A 21,225-nucleotide genomic window follows, 5' to 3' on the forward strand; every position below is an offset into this window, starting at 1 on the left:
GACATCATAATGTTGTTATTTTAAACCGAGTTATATCAGTTTATATCACTATATTGCGATTTTCGGATATTTCTTTGTGCTGCGTTATAGTGAGTTGGGCACGTCTGGGCCACATGGCTAATGTTTACTGCTAATTCCAAAGTTGAAGGCGACAATCTACAACCGAGCAACGATTATTTTGGACAAAGGACAACTTGCCCAAGATTCTGATGAAAGCTCATCAAAAAGTAAGAACTATTTATGATGTTAATTCGTTGTTCTGTTGAAAAATGTAAAACTCCTATTCCGCCATTAATTTCGGTGCGGTCTCGCTTTAACGCACGCTGTATGTCGTAGTAACGTTAATTTAAAAAATCTAACACAGCGGTTGCATTAAGAACTAATGTATCTTTCATTTGCTGTCCAACCTGTATTTTTTAGTCAAGTTTATGATTAGTTAATGATTAGATTAGGTGCCTCTCCCAAGATTTCTCCCGACATTTTGTTGGCAGCTTGGCTACTATTCTCATTGTATAACCACGATTTGTGCCGCTAAATATGCACATTTTCGAACAAACTCTATATGTATTGTGTAATATGATGTTATAAGACTGTCATCTGAAGAAGTTTGAGAAGGTTAGTGAAAAAATGTATATCTTTTGCTGGTTTATTCGTTATCGCTATTGTTGGCTTGAATCAATGCTGTTGTGTGGTTGGCTATTGTAGTAAGCTAATATAATGCTATATTGTGTTTTCGCTGTAAAACACTTAAAAAATCTGAAATATTGGCTGGTTTCACAAGATCTTTGTCTTTCATTTGCTGTACGCTGTGTATTTTTCATAAATGTTTTATGATGAGTATTTAGGTAATTCAAGTTGGTCTCTGTAGTTATTCTAGTTGCTTTGGTGAGAGTTGTGATGGTGGCTGCAATGTAAAACTATGATTTATACCTGAAATATGCAAATTTTTCTAACAAAACATATGCTATACAATAAATATGTTATCAGACTGTCATCTGATGAAGTTGTTTCTTGGTTAGTGACTATTTATATCTTTATTTGGTCGAAATTGTGATAGCTACCTATGCAGGAAAAAATGGTGGGAAAAAAAAGTTGTGTCTTTTGCTATCATGGTTAGCTAATAGAAATACATATTGTGTCTTCCCTGTAAAACATTTTAAAAATCAGAAATGATGGCTGGATTCACAAGATGTGTATCTTTCATCTGGTGTCTTGGACTTGTGATTTAATGATATTTAGATGCTAGTATTTACTTGTGACGCTATGCTAGGCTATGCTAGTCAGCTTTTTTACTGATAAATATAGGGGTATAGAAAGAGAGAGACAAAGCATGGGCAAACCACGGGCAAACCACAAAAAACTAATGTAAACGCATTTACGCAGGGACACACACACACACACACACACACACACACACACACACACACACACACACACACTAAGACTGGTATATACCTCTGATGGAGGATCCTCCGTTGTCCCCAGGGATCCAGGCCAGGGTGATAGAGGTGGAGGAGGTGGTGGAGACAGTCAGACGGGGCTGGTCTGGAGGAACTACAGGGGGACAGACACACATGGTCAGCGTACTACATCACAACTGGTCGACCAATAAAAAGAGGGCGATGACAGTGCGCTGGGGCTCACCTTGCACCAGCAGGTTGACAATGATGGTGTCAAAGCCCAGCGTGTTGGTGGCCGTGCACGTGTAGTACCCAGAATCCTCAGCTTTCACCGAGCGCAGGACCAGCGTGCCATTGGCCATGATGAGCCTCTGACCGTCCAGAGTTACCGGGATGGCTGTGTCCTCACTGAGAGAGAGGGAGGGAGAGGGGGGGGTGAGAGGGAGGTAGGGAGGGAGAGAGAGAGAGATAGAAAGAGAGAGAGACAGTACTTAAACCATTTGCACACCATTACAACACTGTATATATACATAATGACATTTGTAATGTCTTTATTCTTTTGGAACTTTTGTGAGTGTAATGTTTACTGTTCATTTTGATTGTTTATTTCACTTTTGTATATTATCTACATCACTTGCTTTGGCGATGTTAACATATGTTTCCCATGCCAATAAAGCCCCTAGAGAGAGAGAGAGAGAGAGAGAGAGAGAGAGAGAGAGAGAGAGAGAGAGAGAGAGCGAGAGAGCGAGAGAGCGAGAGAGAGAGAGAGAGAGAGAGAGAGAGAGAGAGAGCGAGAGAGCGAGAGAGCGAGAGAGCGAGAGAGAGAGAGAGAGAGAGAGAGAGAGAAAAGAACACTGACGTAAACACTGGTCCAGTGGATGGTGGAGTTGGGGTTCCAGAGATGGAGGGAGGCAGTCACGGTGGTAGTGTGTCGGGGTAGACTGACAGAGAGGAGGGGCTGAGGAGGTTAGGGTCTCACCTGTCTTTGGTCCATTTGATGGTGGGGGTGGGTTCGCCCACTGAGCTGCAGGGTAGCCTCACCTCCTTCATCCAGGGAGTGGTCACTGTACCTCCGAACGATAGGATCTTAGCTGGGGCTGAGGGAGGGAGTGACACACGTTGACAAAGAGTTGCTTTAAGAGGTAATTGGTCTGTTGTTCAAATCTAGTCAACAGCATACTAATTAACTTGAATATTTGTATGTATTTTCATGTAACCAAACAATGTACAATACAGGTTAGTACAGGTTAGTACAGGTTAGTACAGGTTAGTACAGGTTACTACAGGTTAGTACAGGTTACTACAGGTTAGTACAGGTTAGTACAGGTTAGTACAGGTTAGTACAGGTTAGTACAGGTTAGTACAGGTTAGTACAGGTTAGTACAGGTTACTACAGGTTACTACAGGTTAGTACAGGTCAGTACAGGTCAATACATGTCAGTACAGGTCAGTACAGGTCAGTACAGGTTAATACAGGTTAATACATGTCAGTACAGGTCAGTACAGGTCAGTACAGGTCAGTACAGGTCAGTACAGGTCAGTACAGGTTAATACAGGTCAGTACAGGTCAGTACAGGTCAGTACAGGTTAATACAGGTCAGTACAGGTTAATACAGGTCAGTACAGGTTAATACAGGTCAGTACAGGTTAATACAGGTTAATACAGGTCAGCACATGTCAGTACAGGTCAGTACAGGTTAATACAGGTCAGTACAGGTCAGTACAGGTCAGTACAGGTTAATACAGGTCAGTACAGGTCAGTACAGGTTAAGCGTAAGGGAACAGGTTCAAACACATTTCAACGACGAAGTGACAAAAGGATTAGAAAAGAGGGCGCATATCTGAACGAATGACTGTGACAACAGCAATGGCCTGTTCCCATTCACATGGAACCTGTTTGTATTTGGAGTCTCAGGCACACAAACCTCCCTCCCTCCCACTGTCTTTTGCACTCTTGACGTCTTAATGCTAGTGCCCTTGTGCTCTTTTGCTGTGGCTGAATGCAGTATTGAGTGGGCTTGCCTGGAGCATACAGCCTTTTACTGCTGCTTATCAGCTGGCACAGAGAGACACCGTCTCACACACACACACACACACACACACACACACACACACACACACACACACACACACACACACACACACACACACACACACACACACACACACACACACACACACACACACACACACACACACACACACACACACACACACACACACACACACACACACACACACGAGAAAGAGACAGAGCCAGTCACAGGAAGAAAGGAGCATGTACGTACCGAGAGTGCACTCTCTTACTCATTCTCTCTCCCTCTCTTCAATCCAAAGGCCATTGATTATACTGCCCTCTTCATTTGCACAGCCCAGTCTGATTCTCTACTGCTCTGTGTATTAACCAGGTCTGCCCCCGTCATCTCCCCTCCCTCCCTCCCTCCCCCATCCAGGGCAGGTTAGCTCATCTGAGCAGTTCCCCTTAGCTCTTCATATCCTCATTAAGAACACTGGCCTCTGTCAAACAGCACGCTCCCTATCTGTAACGGCGTTCCTCCTCCTCTTCATCCGAAGAGGAGGAGCAGGGATCGAACCAAAATGCAGCGTTTCTTGTAGACATAATATTTATTAAACAAAACGGAAAAACACGAAAACACTTACACAAACTACAAAACAACAAACGAAGTAGACAAACCTGAACGTAAGAACTTACATGTAACGAAGAACGCACGAACAGGAAAATGACTACACAAAACGACGAACGAACGAAACAGTCCCGTATGGTGCAAACAAACACAGACACAGGAGACAACCACCCACAACAAACAATGTGAAACAACCTACCTTAATATGACTCTCAATCAGAGGAAACGCCAAACACCTGCCTCTAATTGAGAGCCATACCAGGCAACCCATTAACCAACATAGAAACAGAAAACATAGACTGCCCACCCAAACTCACGTCCTGACCAACTAACACATACAAAACTAACAGAAAACAGGTCAGGAACGTGACATAACCCCCCCCTTAAGGTGCGAACTCCGGGCGCACCAGCACAAAGTCTAGGGGAGGGTCTGGGTGGGCATCTGACCACGGTGGTGGCTCAGGCTCAGGGCGAGGTCCCCACCCCACCATAGTCAATCCCAGCTTACATCTCCCCCTTAGAATGACCACCCTCTTTTTCCACCCACCTAATATAAGGGGCAACACCAAGATAAGGGACAGTTCCGGGACAAGGTAGCTCAGGACAGCGAGGTAGGTCGAGATAGAGAGGTAGCTCAGGATAGAGAGGTAGCTCAGGATAGAGAGGTAGCTCAGGATAGAGGGGCAACTCCGGACTGAAGGGCAGCTCCGGACAGAGAGACAGCTCTGGACTGAGGGGCAGTTCTGGATAAATGGCCGCTCTGGGCTGAGGGGCAGCTCATGACTGGCTGACGGCTCTGGACGCTCATGGCTCGCTGACGGCTCTGGACGCTCATGGCTGGCTGACGGCTCTGGACGCTCATGGCTGGCTGACGGCTCTGGCAGATCCTGTCTGGTTGGCGGCTCTGGCAGATCCTGTCTGGTTGGCGGCTCTGGCAGATCCTGACTGACGAATGGCTCTAGCGGCTCCTGACTGACTAACGGCTCTGACGGCTCGGGACAGACGGGCGGCTCTAATGGCTCGGGACAGACGGATGGCTCAGACGGCGCTGGGGAGACGGATGGCTCAGACGGCGCTGGGGAGACGGATGGCTCAGACGGCGCTGGGGAGACGGATGGCTCAGACGGCGCTGGGGAGACGGATGGCTCAGACGGCGCTGAAGAGACGGATGGCTCAGATGGCGCTGCGGAGACGGATGGCTCAGACTGATCCTGTCTGGCGGAAGGCTTTGGCTGCTCCTGTCTGGCGGAAGGCTCTAGCGGCTCCTGTCTGGCGGAAGGCTCTGTAGGCTCATGGCAGACGGGCGGCTTTGCAGGCTCATGGCAGACGGGCGGCTTTGAAGGCTCAATACAGACGGGCAGTTCATGCGGCGCTTGGCAGACGGACAGTTCAGGCGCCGTTGGGCAGACGGCAGACTCTGGCCGGCTGAGACGCACTGTAGGCCTGGTGCGTGGTGCCGGAACTGGAGGCACCGGGCTAAGGACACGCACCTTCATGCTAGTGCGGGGAGCAGGGACAGGGCACACTGGACTCTCAAAGCGTACTATTTGCCTGGTGCGTGGTACCGGCACTGGTGGCACCGGGCTGAGGGCACGCACATCAGGACGAGTACGGGGAGAAGGAACAGTGTGTACAGGGCTCTGGAGACGCACAGGTGGCTTAGTGCGTGGTGCCGGAACTGGAGGCACTGGGCTGGAGACACGCACCATAGGAAGAGTGCGTGGAGGAGGAACAGGGCTCTGAAAACGCACTGGAAGCCTGGTGCGTGGTGTAGGCACTGGTGGTACTGGGCTGGGGCGGGAAGGTAGCGCCGGAAATACCGGACCGTGCAAGCGTACTGGCTCCCTTGAGCATTGAGCCTGCCCAACCTTACCTGGTTGAATACTCCCCGTCGCCCGACCAGTGCGGGGAGGTGGAATAACCCGCACCGGGCTATGTAGGCGAACCGGGGACACCATGCGTAAGGCTGGTGCCATGTATGCCGGCCCGAGGAGACGCACTGGAGACCAGACGCGTTGAGCCGGCATCATGGCACCTGGCTCAATGCCCAATCTAGCCCTACCCGTGCGGGGAGGTGGAATAACCCGCACCGGGCTATGCACACGTACAGGAGACACCGTGCGCTCTACTGCGTAACACGGCGTCTGCCCGTACTCCCGCTCTCCACGGTTAGCCTGGGAAGTGGGCGCAGGTCTCCTACCTGCCCTTGGCCCACTACCTCTTAGCCCCCCCCCAAGAAATTTTTTGGGTTTCTTCACGGGCTTCCGTGCTAGCCGCGTACCTTCATAAATCCGGTTTTGAGCTTCATTCTCCGGTTTCCAGCCACGTCTCTTTGCTGCCTCCTCATACCACCGCTCCTGGGCTCGCGCTGCTTCCATCTCCTCACGAGCGCGGCGATATTCCCCAATGTGCGCCCAGTGTCCTTTTCCCTCTAATACTTCCTCCCAAGTCCATGAGTCCTGATCTCTTGGCCGCTGCTCGAACTTGCGCTGCTTGGTTCTGGATAGGTGGGTGGTTCTGTAACGGCGTTCCTCCTCCTCTTCATCCGAAGAGGAGGAGCAGGGATCGAACCAAAATGCAGCGTTTCTTGTAGACATAATATTTATTAAACAAAACGGAAAAACACGAAAACACTTACACAAACTACAAAACAACAAACGAAGTAGACAAACCTGAACGTAAGAACTTACATGTAACGAAGAACGCACGAACAGGAAAATGACTACACAAAACGACGAACGAACGAAACAGTCCCGTATGGTGCAAACAAACACAGACACAGGAGACAACCACCCACAACAAACAATGTGAAACAACCTACCTTAATATGACTCTCAATCAGAGGAAACGCCAAACACCTGCCTCTAATTGAGAGCCATACCAGGCAACCCATTAACCAACATAGAAACAGAAAACATAGACTGCCCACCCAAACTCACGTCCTGACCAACTAACACATACAAAACTAACAGAAAACAGGTCAGGAACGTGACACTATCAATCAGGAGAGGGTGGACAGAAATGACAAGAAAGAGGAGTGAGAGAGAGTGAGAGAGTGAGAGAGTGAGAGAGTGAGAAAGAGAGAGAGAGAGAGAGAGAGAGAGAGAGAGAGAGAGAGAGAGAGAGAGAGAGAGAGAGAGAGAGAAAATAAGAGAATGAACACAGAGTGAGAGCGGGAGAACCAGGGAAACATCTGTGATAGAGTGATGGACGGAGGGGGAACAAAAAGCCATGAGGTTAACCAACACGTAACCCCCTTAACGCCATCCCCGTGCCCCCTTTCCCTTCCTCCCGACACCCCAGTGGAGGACTCACCCTTCCCAGCAGGCTCCACAGTGACCTTGTCGCTGATGTTCCCCCGTCCGGCGGTGGTGACGGCGGCGGCCCAGATGAGGTACTGCTGTCCCCGGTTCAGGTGGGTGACCCGGTAGAACAGCAGCTCGGGGTTGGCCTCGTACTCACTGGGGGCCTGGGGGAGAAAACATCACACTGTCCACTCCGGCGCTGATCTAGAATCTGTTTTTAACTTTAAGATCCTAATCAATAAGATTACATGGACAGATCCTAGATCAGCGCTCCTACTCTGAGATGTCCTACTCCGAAATGAATACAGGCCCTAGGCTCCACACGCTATGAGAACAATGGTGGACAATAATAGAATTAGCTATGCTACATGCTACGTTACATTCTTTTTCTGCAATCAAAATGCCACAGTGTGTATAGAGTGTAGAGTTGATGTGGAGGAGGGATGGGGGACTGATGGGTGAGTGAAGAGAGCATGGGGGGCACAAAGACCCCCTCTGGAAAAGAGAGAGAGAGAGAGAGAGGGTAAAGGAAGTGATGAGGAGAGTGCAGACGGTTAGACGAGAGCGAGGGAGGGAGACAACAGAAAACAGAACAATCAGTCAGCCAGAGATATCATGAACAATCAGACGGTCTAATGAGGGCTATCTCCTGCAGGCAGCAGCAGAGGAGAGCACAAGGACTCTCTCTCACACACACACACACACACACACACACACACACACACACACACACACACACACACACACACACACACACACACACACACACACACACACACACACACACACACACACACACACACACACACACACACACACTGTGGCAGATATGACCTGGGGATGGATGCCAGGGCTCTGTGTAATTGTAGTGTGTTTAAGCCAGCCGTGTGTCTGCTGTCCAGACACATCCTCATCACTGTCCAGACACACACACTCCGTGCCCCTTGCCCATCATACACCCCCAAGGTGCCCCAGCACCCAAGAAGTGCCCCCCACCCCTCCCCACACCAAGTTAGTCTGTGGCCCTCCAGCTGCACAGCCTGTCACTGTGCTGCTCATCTTTACACAGACTAGAGAGAGAGAAAGAGAGAGAGAGAGAGAGACAGAGAGAAAGAGAGAGAGAAAGAGAGAGAAAGAGAGAGAAAGAGAGAGAGAGAGAAAGAGAGAGAGAGAGAGAAAGAGAGAGAAAGAGAGAGAGAGAGAAAGAGAGAGAGAGAGAGAGAGAGAGAGAAAGAGAGAGAGAGAGAGAGAGAGAGAGAGAGAGAGAGAGAGAGAGAGAGAGAGAGAGAAAGAGAGAGAGAGAGAGAGAGAGAGAGAGAAAGAGAGAGAGAGCATATCTCCATATTCATACAGTATCACAGTATGTTGTTGTGCAAAAATGGTTTATTCTGGGCACATTTATTCACCTATTCATGTTGTTTTTCACTGTTTCTCAACTGAATGCAGCCCTGTGGAGATCCATTGGGGTGGCTGGGTTCATCAAAGCTTTCTTCTCTTCCCTCTGTTCCCTCTCTTTCTCCCTTCCCTCCCCTCTCTTTGTCTCCCCTGCCTCCCTTCTCTCTTTCCCTCTATCTCTCCATGTTCCTTTTCTCCCCTCCCTCCCGCCATCTCCCCATTGTCTGTTCTCTCGCTCCCTCTACCTCTCTTTCCTCCTAGTGTGCTCTCTCTTGTCCCTCCCTTTCCTTATCCTTCTTTCTCTTTCTGTCTCTCAGGCTTCCTCTCTGGAGGGCGGAGGATGGATGGATGGTGGGAGGGGGAGTGTGTGATGGTGTAACGGATATTAAAATATTCCTCCGGCGTGGAGATAGCGCTGATCCGGGGAGCGATAGAGGGAGATAATGAAAAGAGGAACAAAAGTACTCCCCGCGCGGCGTGTCTGACCCAACCTCCCCCTCATCCCTCTCTCCAGTCACACTCATTTACATAGTAATCATCCCTCACACTGCGTGGGGGCCAGGAGAGAGAGAGAGCGAGAGAGAGAGAGGGAGAGAAAAGAACAGAGGGAGAGAGGGATTTGTGAATGAGGGAAAGAGAGGAGTAGAGTGAGCATGTGCATGTCTGAATGGGGTACATTCATTTGGTGTAAAGGATCACATAATATCTGTGTGTGTTCGGTTACGTGTGTGTTCGGTTATGTGTGTGTGTGTGTGTATGTCTGTGTGAATATGCTGAAAGAGGTGTTTTATGCTTGTTTTTCAGGACTCGCAGTATAGCTAGAAAAGAGAGAGAGAGAGAGAGAGAGAGAGAGAGAGAGAGAGAGAGAGAGAGAGAGAGAGAGAGAGAGAGAGAGCGTGTGTGAGTGTGAGTGTTTGCTGTCAGCTTGTTTCCTGCCCTCGTTGATGAACAGATGAGGTTGTTCTGCCAACGTGATGAGACGCAGATATGCAGATGAAGGGTGAGCTTACCCGTGCACACACTGCGGTATGAGGAGAGCTCATTTCACACACATCCTGCTGATACTGCAGCACCGCACGCACGCACGCACGCACGCACACACACACACACACACACACACACACACACACACACACATATATTCAGAGGAGACTGTATTATAATCCATGCCGAGGGACCCTCCAAGTGAGTGAGATGGACAAAACCCATTGACGTCATCCAACCCCTCTCCCAACTCACCGGTTGGCCTGATCCGGGGCTAGAGCAGTAGATGGTGTACTTGCGGATGATTCCATTGGGCTTGTTCGGGGGTAGCCAGGAAACCACCACACTGCTGGTGGAAGAAGGCACAGCTTTGATGCCAGCCGGGGGGCCAGGGTCTGAGTCACAGAGAGAGAAGGAGAGAGATACCATCACAGAGAGGATAGGACATGAGAGACATAAAGGATTGTGTCATATGGACATCATCATAAAGAACACTATTGTAACTGCTTGCTCCTTCAAGGTGTGAAGTAGAATATTCAGCTTATTGTAAAACAATATCGAATGTTTGCTAAACATTCCTAATATTGAGTTGCACCCCCTTTTGCCCTCAGAACAGCCTACATTCGTCGGACATGGACTCTACAAGGCGTCGAAAGTGTTCCACAGGGATGCTGGCCCATGTTGACTCCAATGCTTCCCACAGCTGTAATGCAGTTCTTGACACTCAAACTGGTGCGCCTGGCACCTACTACCATGTCCCGTTTAAAGGCACTTCAATCTTTTATCTTGCCCATTCACCGTCTGAATGGCACACATACAAAATCCATGTCTCAAGGCTTGAGAATCCTTCTTTAACCGGTGTTCCCACCTTCATCTACACCGATTGAAGTGGATTTAGTGAGATCAATAAGGGATCATGGCTTTCACCTGAATTCACCGGGTCAGGCTGTCATGGAAAAAGCAGGTCTTAGGGAAGTGTTAAAGTGAACAGGCTGTTTGCAGCTTTGCTGGTCTCAGTAATTTTAAGAGGCGAGAAAGAGAGAGAGAGAGAGAGAGAGAGAGAGAGAGAGAGAGAGAGAGAGAGAGAGAGATGGTGAGAGAGAGAGAGATGGTGAGAGAGAGAGAGATGGTGAGAGAGAGAGAGAGAGAGATGGTGAGAGCAGTGTGGGGTGACACAAACATACACTACCGTTCAAAAGTTTGGGGTCACTTAGAAATGTCCTTGTATTGAAAGAAAAGCAATTTTTTTGCCCATTAAAATAACACCAAATTGATCAGAAATACAGTGTAGACATTGTTAATGACTATTGTAGCTAGAAACGGTAGATTTTTTATGGAATATCTACATAGGCGTACAGAGGCCCATTATCAGCAACCATCACTCCTGTGTTCCAATGGCACGTTGTGTTAGCTAATCATTTTAAAAGGCTAATTAATCATTGGAAAACCCTTTTGCAATTATGTTAGAACAGCTAAAAACTGTTGTTCTGATTAAAGAAGCAACAGACTGAGTTTCAGAAGAAAGTTATTTGTTTCTGGCCATTTTGAGCCTGTAATCGAACCCACAAATGCTGATGCTCCAGATACTCAGCTAGTCTAAAGAAGGCCAGTTTTATTGCTTCTTTAATCAGAGCAACAGTTTTTAGCTGTTCTAACATAATTGCAAAAGGGTTTTCTAATGATTAATTAGCCTTTTAAAATTATAAACTTGGATTAGCTAACACAACGTGCCATTGGAACACAGGAGTGATGGTTGCTGATAATGAGACTCTGTACGCCTATGTAGATATTCCATTAAAAATCAGCCGTTTCCAGCTACAATAGTAATTTACAACATTAACAATGTCTACATTGTATTTCTGATCAATTTGATGTTATTTTAACGGACAAAAAAGTAGCTTTTCTGTCAAAAACAAGGACATTTCTAAGTGACTCCAAACTTCTGAATGGTAGTGTATATATATTTGTATTTTCAGTTAAGTCAGTTAAGAACAAATTCTTATTTACAATGACGGCCTACCCGGGCCAAACCCTAACCCGGACGACGCTGGGCCAATTGTGCGCCGCCTCATGGGACTCCCAATCACGTCCGGTTGTGATAAAGCCTGGAATCAAACCAGGGTCTGTAGTGACGCCTCTAGCACTGAGATGCAGTGCCTTAGACCGCTGCGCCACTCGGGAGTCCAATGTTCAGTCCAATCTCTTGTCTTGAGCGGAGAGCTACTTGGTTTTTGACTAGTGGACCATCCTGATAGATCAATACATGTAGGCAGAGAGGACGAGACCCACTGCGTAGCTTTGGAATAAGGACACACATGTACACACACTTGGATGTGTGCGTGTACGTGAGAGGCTGAGACAGTGTGTGTGTGTGTGTGTTCTGTGCATGTGTGTGTATGAGAGGGAGACAGAGAGAGAGAGAGAGAGAGAGAGGAGGCGTTTGCACAATTCCACTCCAGTCAGTACCCCATATGCAGAAGACAGACCCAGGGGCGGAGGCAAGGAGAGCGGGACAAATACAATGAAAGAGAGGGAGAAAAGAGAGAATTCTCTTGGACGTATGTGGAGATGGTGCCCCTGGACACACTGTCAACCGACATCAGACGAGGTGGAACACTCAGTTGGCCAACACACACACACACACACACACACACACACACACACACACACACACACACACACACACACACACACACACACACACACACACACACACACACACGTTACAAACACACAAATACAAACACACAGACACAAACACCAACACACGCACAAACGCACAGACACACAGACACACACAAACGCACAGACACAAACGCACAGACACAAACGCACACAGAAACACGAAGGCAGTCTGAGAACACATGCACAGAGACATTCACAGAGAGAAAGCAGAGGGTAAGAGAAAGATAGAGGGCAGGGAGAGAGAGAGAGGAATGGAGGAAAGGCCTCCTCTGAAATAAGACTTCTGAGAATCTCTCCTCTCTTCAGTCCCTCCTTCCCTCTGTCTCCAAACCCCGGCCCCCACCCCTGTTTTGCCCCAGGGAGGAGACGAGAAGCGGACGTAATCCACAGCCCACCAGTGTAAGCACAAAATGTATTCTCTCTAAACCACAAATAATTAATCTCTCTCCTTGTGCTGGGTGCTGAGCTGGTCACACACACACACACACACACACACACACCCTTGGACCCCCAGACACACACCCTTTGGCTTAGTTCTCATTAGTGCTGGTAATGGCACATCACAGCACAAAGACGCATTAATCAGCAACCTCAGCCTCCTAAACCTGACATCCATCCATCCCCTCACATCCCACAAACTAACCCCAGCCCAGCCCCCTGCCATCCATCCATCCCCCTCACATCTCACACACTAACCCCAGCCCAGCCCCCTGCCACCCATCCACCCCCTCACATCCCACAAACTAACCCCAGCCCAGCCCCCTGCCATCCATCCATCCCCCTCACATCCCACACACTAACCCCAGCCCAGCCCCCTGCCATCCATCCATCCCCCTCACATCTCACACACTAACCCCAGCCCAGCCCCCTGCCATCCATCCACCCCCTCACATCTCACACACTAACCCCAGCCCAGCCCCCTGCCATCCATCCATCCCCCTCACATCTCACACACTAACCCCAGCCCAGCCCCCTGCCATCCATCCACCCCCTCACATCTCACACACTAACCCCAGCCCAGCCCCCTGCCATCCATCCATCCCCCTCACATCTCACACACTAACCCCAGCCCAGCCCAGCCCCCTGCCATCCATCCATCCCCCTCACATCTCACACACTAACCCCAGCCCAGCCCCCTGCCATCCATCCATCCCCCTCACATCTCACACACTAACCCCAGCCCAGCCCAGCCCCCTGCCATCCATCCATCCCCCTCACATCCCACACACTAACCCCAGCCCAGCCCAGCCCCCTGCCATCCATCCATCCCCCTCACATCTCACACACTAACCCCAGCCCAGCCCCCTGCCATCCATCCATCCCCCTCACATCTCACACACTAACCCCAGCCCAGCCCCCTGCCATCCATCCACCCCCTCACATCTCACACACTAACCCCAGCCCAGCCCCTGCCATCCATCCATCCCCCTCACATCTCACACACTAACCCCAGCCCAGCCCAGCCCCCTGCCATCCATCCATCCCCCTCACATCTCACACACTAACCCCAGCCCAGCCCCCTGCCATCCATCCATCCCCCTCACATCTCACACACTAACCCCAGCCCAGCCCAGCCCCCTGCCATCCATCCATCCCCCTCACATCCCACACACTAACCCCAGCCCAGCCCAGCCCCCTGCCATCCATCCATCCCCCTCACATCTCACACACTAACCCCAGCCCAGCCCAGCCCCCTGCCATCCATCCATCCCCCTCACATCTCACACACTAACCCCAGCCCAGCCCCCTGCCATCCATCCATCCCCCTCACATCTCACACACTAACCCCAGCCCAGCCCCCTGCCATCCATCCACCCCCTCACATCTCACACACTAACCCCAGCCCAGCCCCCTGCCATCCATCCATCCCCCTCACATCTCACACACTAACCCCAGCCCAGCCCCCTGCCATCCATCCACCCCCTCACATCTCACACACTAACCCCAGCCCAGCCCCCTGCCATCCATCCATCCCCCTCACATCTCACACACTAACCCCAGCCCAGCCCCCTGCCATCCATCCATCCCCCTCACATCTCACACACTAACCCCAGCCCAGCCCCCTGCCATCCATCCATCCCCCTCACATCTCACACACTAACCCCAGCCCAGCCCCCTGCCATCCATCCACCCCCTCACATCTCACACACTAACCCCAGCCCAGCCCCCTGCCATCCATCCATCCCCCTCACATCCCACACACTAACCCCAGCCCAGCCCAGCCCCCTGCCATCCATCCATCCCCCTCACATCTCACACACTAACCCCAGCCCAGCCCAGCCCCCTGCCATCCATCCATCCCCCTCACATCTCACACACTAACCCCAGCCCAGCCCCCTGCCATCCATCCATCCCCCTCACATCTCACACACTAACCCCAGCCCAGCCCAGCCCCCTGCCATCCATCCATCCCCCTCACATCTCACACACTAACCCCAGCCCAGCCCAGCCCCCTGCCATCCCTCCATCCCCCTCACATCTCACACACTAACCCTGGCTCCCACACCTTGTCTAGCATTAGGCCACACCTTCAAAACATGTGCATACATGCCTCTGTGTGTACAGTGCATTCGGAAAGTATTCAGACCCCTTGACCTTTTCCACATTTTGTTACAATACAGCCTTATTCTAAAATTGATTAAATAATTTCCCCCTCAGCAATCTACACACAGTACTCCAAAATGACAGTTTTTATTTTTTATTTTAGAAAATGTATATTTACTGAAATATTTACTGAAACTGAAATATTATATTGACATAAGTATTCAGACCCTTTGCTCAGTACTTTGTTAATAAAGCACCTTCGGCAGCGATTACAGCATCGAGCCTTCTTGGGTATGACGTTACAAGCTTGGCACACCTGTATTTGGGGCGTTTATCCCATTCTTCTCTGCAGATCTTCTCAAGCTCTGTCAGGTTGGATGGGGAGCGTTGCTGCACAGCTATTTTCAGGTCTCTCCAGAGATGTTTGATCAGGTTCAAGTCCGGGCTCTGGCTGGGCAACTCAAGGACATTCAGAGACTTGTCTCCTGCGTTGTCTTTGCTATGTACTTAGGGTCTTTGTCCTGTTGGAAGGTGAACCTTCGCCCCAGTCTGAGGTCCTGAGTGCTCTAGAGCAGGTTTTCATCAAGGATCCCCCTGTACTTTGCTCCGTTCATCTTTCCCTCGAACCTGTACCTCCCAGTCCCTGCTGCTGAAAAACATCCCCACAGCATGATGCTGCCACCACCATGCTTCACCATAGAGATGGTGCCAGGTTTCCTCCAGATGTAACACTTGGCATTCAGGCCAAAGAGTTAAATCTTGGTTTCATCAGACCAGAGACTGTTGTTTCTCATGGTCAGAGTCCTTTAGGTGCCTTTTTGGCAAATTCCAAGCGGGCTGTCATGTGCCTTTTACTGAGGAGTGGCTTCTGTCTGGCCACTCTACCATAAAGGTCTGATTGGTGGAGTGCTGCCGAGATGATTGTCCTTCTGGAAGGTTCTCCCATCTCCACAGAGGAACTCTGGATATTTGTCAGAGTGGTTCTTGGTCACCGCCCTGACCATGGCCCTTCTCCCCCGATTGCTCGGTTTGGCCGGGCGGCCAGCTCTAGGAAGAGTCTTGGTGGTTTCAAACTTCTTCCATTTTAGAATGATGGAGGCCACTGTGTTTTTGGGTACATTCAATGCTGAAGACATTTTTTGGCACCCTTCCCCAGATCTGTGCCTCGACACAATCCTGTCTCGGAACTCTACAGACAATTCCTTCCACCTCATGGCTTGGTTTTTGCTCTGACATGCACTGTCAACTGTAGGACCTTATATAGAGAGGTGTGTGCCTTTCCAAATCATGTAAAATCAATTGAATTCACCACAGGTGGACTCCAATCAAGTTGTAGAAACATGTCATGGATGATCAAAGGAAACAGGATGCACCTGAGCTCAATTTTGAGTCTCATAGCAAAGGGTCTGAATACTTATGCAAATAAGGTATTTAAATTATCTATTTCTAATACATATGCAAACATTTCTAAAAACCTGTTTTCGCTTTGTCATTATTGAATCAACAAAATGTGTGAAGGGTCAAGAGGTCTGAATACTTTCCGATTGCACTGTATATTGGTGTGTGTGGGGGGGGGGGGGGGCGCCGCGTGTGTGTACTCACGGTCCTCGCGGGTCTGGATGTACAGGACATTACTCCTGACCCCGTCCCCAGCCTGTGTGTAGGCCAGCACCTGGACACTGTAGTTAGTGAACTTCTCCAGCCCTCTCAGCTCCACCTGCTCACGAGTTGTCGTGATGTTCTGCATCTCGCCCCATTCTGACAGAGACAGAGGGAGCGGGATGGAGAGAGAGGGAGAGGGAGAGAGGGAGAGAGGGAGAGAGGGAGAGAGGGAGAGAGGGAGAGAGGGAGAGAGGGAGAGAGAGAGAGAGAGAGCGGGATGGAGAGAGAGAGAGAGAGAAAGAGAGAGAGAGAGAGAGAGTGAGAGAGAGAGAGAGAGTGAGAGAGAGACAGAGGGAGCGGGATGGAGGGAGAGAGAGAGAGAGAGAGAGAGAGAGAGAGAGAGAGAGAGAGAGAGAGAGAGAGAGAGAGAGAGAGAGAGAGAGAGAGAGAGAGAGAGAGAGAGAGAGAGAGAGAGAGAGAGAGAGAGAGAGAGAGACAGAGGGAGAGAGAGAGAGAGAGAGAGAGACAGAGGGAGCGGGATGGAGGGAAAGAGGGTAATAGAATGAAAAGTGTATAGGGTTAGACAAAAGGACAAGGGAAAGAAAAGAGGAAGAGCAGGAAGGAGATGGAAAATTGGGAAAGGATATGATCAGTCCTCATGACTAGTTTTCCAAACATAACCACAAGCACACCAACACATACACAAAGAGACAGACGGAAAACTGAAGGCAGCGCATGGCCCTTATACAGTATCGCCGCATGTGGAGTTGCTTTGAGTTGGTTCAGGTTTGTGGTATGATTAGCTAGTTTAGGGTTTCGTTGGCATTTGCTTGGAAAATATGTAGTAGGACTGGCAGGCTGGTGGTTGGGATTGGTTTTAGGGATTCACAAAATAGCAAATGTTTTATTTAACCAGAAAATAATCTTGTTGACAAGGAAGACCAGTCAATAAGGTCTTGCACATAAACCAGCTTAGGTATCAGTAGCGGTCAGAGGTCAGGGCTGAGGGTTGAAAGGGTAAAGGTCAAACCCCGAGGTCGACTCATGGACTCATGGTGGAGGGGTCAGAGGTCAGATGCGAAAGGCACAGCAGTGATAGTTACTCTGCGTGTGGCCTTGTGCCCGTGCGTGCGGGAGAGGGAACGTCGGGCCCCCACAGCACCCACCTCCGTCGGGGAAGAGAGACCAGAAGACCACACGGTAGCCCTTCAGCACGCCGTGCAGTGTCAGACGCGGGGGCTCCGCCCACGTGATTACCGCCTCGTCGGATGTCACCGAGATGGCCCGCACGTTCTGGGGCGGCTGGCTGGGCACTGGAAAAGGGAGGGAGGGGGAGAGATTATTATCAGGACCCATCAAAATACTACATGTCAAACACAACAGCTAGGGACAATTTAGATTTAGATTTAGCCTAGTCCTGGACTTAATAGCAAGCTTAATGAAGAATCACAAATGACAGCTCTTTTTTAGATTGGACTAGGCTTAATCTGTGTCTAGGAAATCTCCCCCGCAAGTTTAAGATCCTTAAACACCAAGTAGTAAACCAAGATATGTAAAAACACAACTCAAACCCTAGATTAGCCTAAATATCGAACCTGACACCAGATGTGAGTGATGACTCTCAATTAATAAATGTCCTCTCTGATGTGAAGATGTTGGCGTAAAACGGTTCCTCTGTCTCACTTCTCCCAGGTGCCCCTTCTATCTATCAGCTGCCCTTGGCTCACTGACCAATGGGCTTTCACTGGGTGAATAACACCACCATTGAGCATGAACAGATCTGGACTTGTGAGAGAAAGAGAGGAACAGGATGAGTGGGTGAAGGCGGACTGAACGGAAAGAGAGAGAGAGAGGGAGAGAAGTGAAAGAGGGAGAGTTGGCCTGCGACGACAGGGAAGCTGCAGCTGGTGTGGGGAGAGAGGGAGTTGCGGAGGAGAAAATGGGGGAGGAAGGGGGAGAGGGAGGGAGAGTGGAGAAGAGAAATGAGAGGTTTGTGTCCATCTCCGCTCACAACCCCAGTGGACTGAACTCCAACAGCCATCAAGACGTTAACGATCCAGACCTGACACAATCATAACCTATTCCTTACCATTCACTATGTTCCAGACCTGACACAATCATAACCTATTCCTTACCATTCACTATGTTCCAGACCTGACACAATCATAACCTACTACTATCCATTCACCTTGAATACAATACACACAAAGGGGGAGGGAGGAGAAAGGGCAAGGGGGGGGGGGGGGGGGGGGGGTCGATACGAGAGACAGGGAGGTGAGAGAGAAAGTGGGAGAGGAACAGATTAGAAACAGGAAAACATGGAAACAGACAAGAAGGGAGGAGAGAATGGAGTGAAAGAGTGGGTGGGAGAGAGAGATGTGAGGCAGCTTGCGAGGGAGTCGAGGCAGAGAGACAAATGAAAGGTGTCTTTTGGAGCGAGAGAGACAGAGGGGAGGAGGAGAGTAGGGTATAGGAGGAGAGGAAGGGAGTTGAAAGAGGGAGCGAGGAAAGGGAAAAAGATGAAAAGAGGGAGCAGGGAGACAATGCAATCAGCTGTGGATAATTACGGCAGGAAGCAAAAAGAAAGAGAGAGACAAGCTAATTTGAATTATTTTTAGTATGCTTGTTGTTATCACTATTATCATAATGGCCATCAATATCACTGTCACCACGGAGACAGCCACTGGGAAGAGCAATGCTCTGGACCAATGGGGCTTTAGCCAACTGTGTGTGTGTGTGTGTGTGTGTGTGTGTGTGTGTGTGTGTGTGTGTGTGTGTGTGTGTGTGTGTGTGTGTGTGTGTGTGTGTGTGTGTGTGTGTGTGTGTGTGTGTTCTGAGGCTGTGAGGCTGTGAGTGTGTGTTTGTGTGTTTGTGTGTTGTGAGTCTGTGGGTGTGTGTGTGTGTTTTCATATTTCATAGCAAGAGAGAAACATTAAGAGATAGAGTCATACACAGGGGAGTGTTGGAGAGACGCCCATCTAGAGATCAACCAGACACAGAGAGAGAGAGAGAAAGACAGGGATGGATGGGGGAGAGAGAGAGATGGGGGAGAGAGACAGAGAGAGAGGTTAGAGATGAAGTAACACGGGAGATATCTAAAACAAATCATAGCGAAGGGGAAAGAATCATTTGGGAATGTTCAAAGATGAGGTGAGGAGGGTGACAATGGCAGAGGGATCAGGCATATTTGGCACTCTATCTCTGTCTCTGTGAAAGTCTGACTCGTATGAACAGTGTAAGAACAGTCCATTTGGACTATTTTACTCCAACATACCTACATCAGGGCTCCTAAGAAAATAAATCAGAACATCGACAAAGGATTTTGCATGCGTGCTGCATGTCCCCTACCATCTTCCAGTGTGGTAGCGTTGATCTCAGAGCTGGACGGGCCTGTGCCGGCCCTGTTGAAGGCCTGGACCACCACTCCATATTGGGCAAACTTCTTCAGGTTGTCCAGGGTGTACACCTCGCTGTCCCCCGTAGCCTTCATCTCCACGATGCTGTACTGGCCGTTACTGCCCGGCCCGTTCTCACGGTAACCGATCTGGTACCCCCGGATCACCCCGTTCTGAAGCTCCTTCCTGGGGGCCTGGAGGAGGGAGAGAGGGAGAAGAGAGGGATGAGAGAATGAAAGAGGAAAACATTGACATTGATTGTATTTTATTGTAGAGGGGGGGGGGGGAGTAACGTGGCACGATTAGATATGTGATCATGATGTGATTCTAGGTTTTCATTTCAGAGGGTCTCATTTCATAGTGTTATGGTGTTTCTGATCATCTTGAATCGACAGGTGGTTTTACCTTCCAGGTGACGCGGATGCTCTGTGAGGTCATAGGCTGGAGGAAAACCTCCATAGGAGGACCATCCGGCTCTGGAGGGAGGAAACGAGAGATAGGCACTCTTCTTCAGTGCAGTCCAAGGTCATCTCATCGATATCTCTGTGTGTGTGTCTGTGTGTGTGGTTGTGTTGGACTCACGTGCTTCCTCTGTGCTGATGGTGAGCTCCTTGCTGGCTTGACTGTGTCCGATCTTGTTGTAGGAGAACATACGGATGCTGTAGATTTGGGCAGGGTGCAGATCCACGATGTTGGCCTGGTTATTGGTGGGAGAGATCTTACGGGTGGCATGCTTCAACTCCCACGGATCTGTGTGTGTTGATGAGTGCGAGTGAGAGAGAGTGTGTGTGTGTGAGTGTGTGAGATATAGAGAGAGAGAGAGAGAGAGAGACAGATCATGCGTGTGTGTATGCATGTTTGTGTGTTCGTGTGTGTGTGTGTGTGTGTGTGAGATATAGAGAGAGAGGGAGATCATGCGTGTGTGTATGCATGTTTGTGTGTTCGTGTGTGTGTGTGTGTGTGTGTGTGTGTGTGTGTGTGTGTGTGTGTGTGTGTGTGTGTGTGTGTGTGTGTGTGTGTGTGTGTGTGTGTGTGTGTGTGTGTGTGTGTGTGCGTGTGTGTGTGCGTGTGTGTGTGTGTACACAAAAGAGAGAAGATACATTAGTCGGTTATAGTTATGTTCTCAGTACTGACTAATAGTCAATCCCCAGTTGAACCCCTGCTGTCCCCTGGCATACCGGTCTTGTTCTTGTACTCAATGTCGTAGCTGGTGATGATGCTGTTGCCGTCAAATCTCTGTGTCCAGCGCAGGTTCATACTCCGATCCTTC

The 21,225-nt window shown here is 49.7% G+C and overlaps 1 pseudogene; it reads right to left on the reverse strand.

Annotated features, from left to right (window-relative positions):
- Positions 1 to 21,225, reverse strand: part of LOC120029143 — a 52,015-nt pseudogene that overhangs the window by 21,590 nt on the left and 9,200 nt on the right.

Source organism: Salvelinus namaycush, chromosome 34 (assembly GCF_016432855.1).
Source record: "Salvelinus namaycush isolate Seneca chromosome 34, SaNama_1.0, whole genome shotgun sequence".
NCBI lineage: Eukaryota > Metazoa > Chordata > Actinopteri > Salmoniformes > Salmonidae > Salvelinus > Salvelinus namaycush.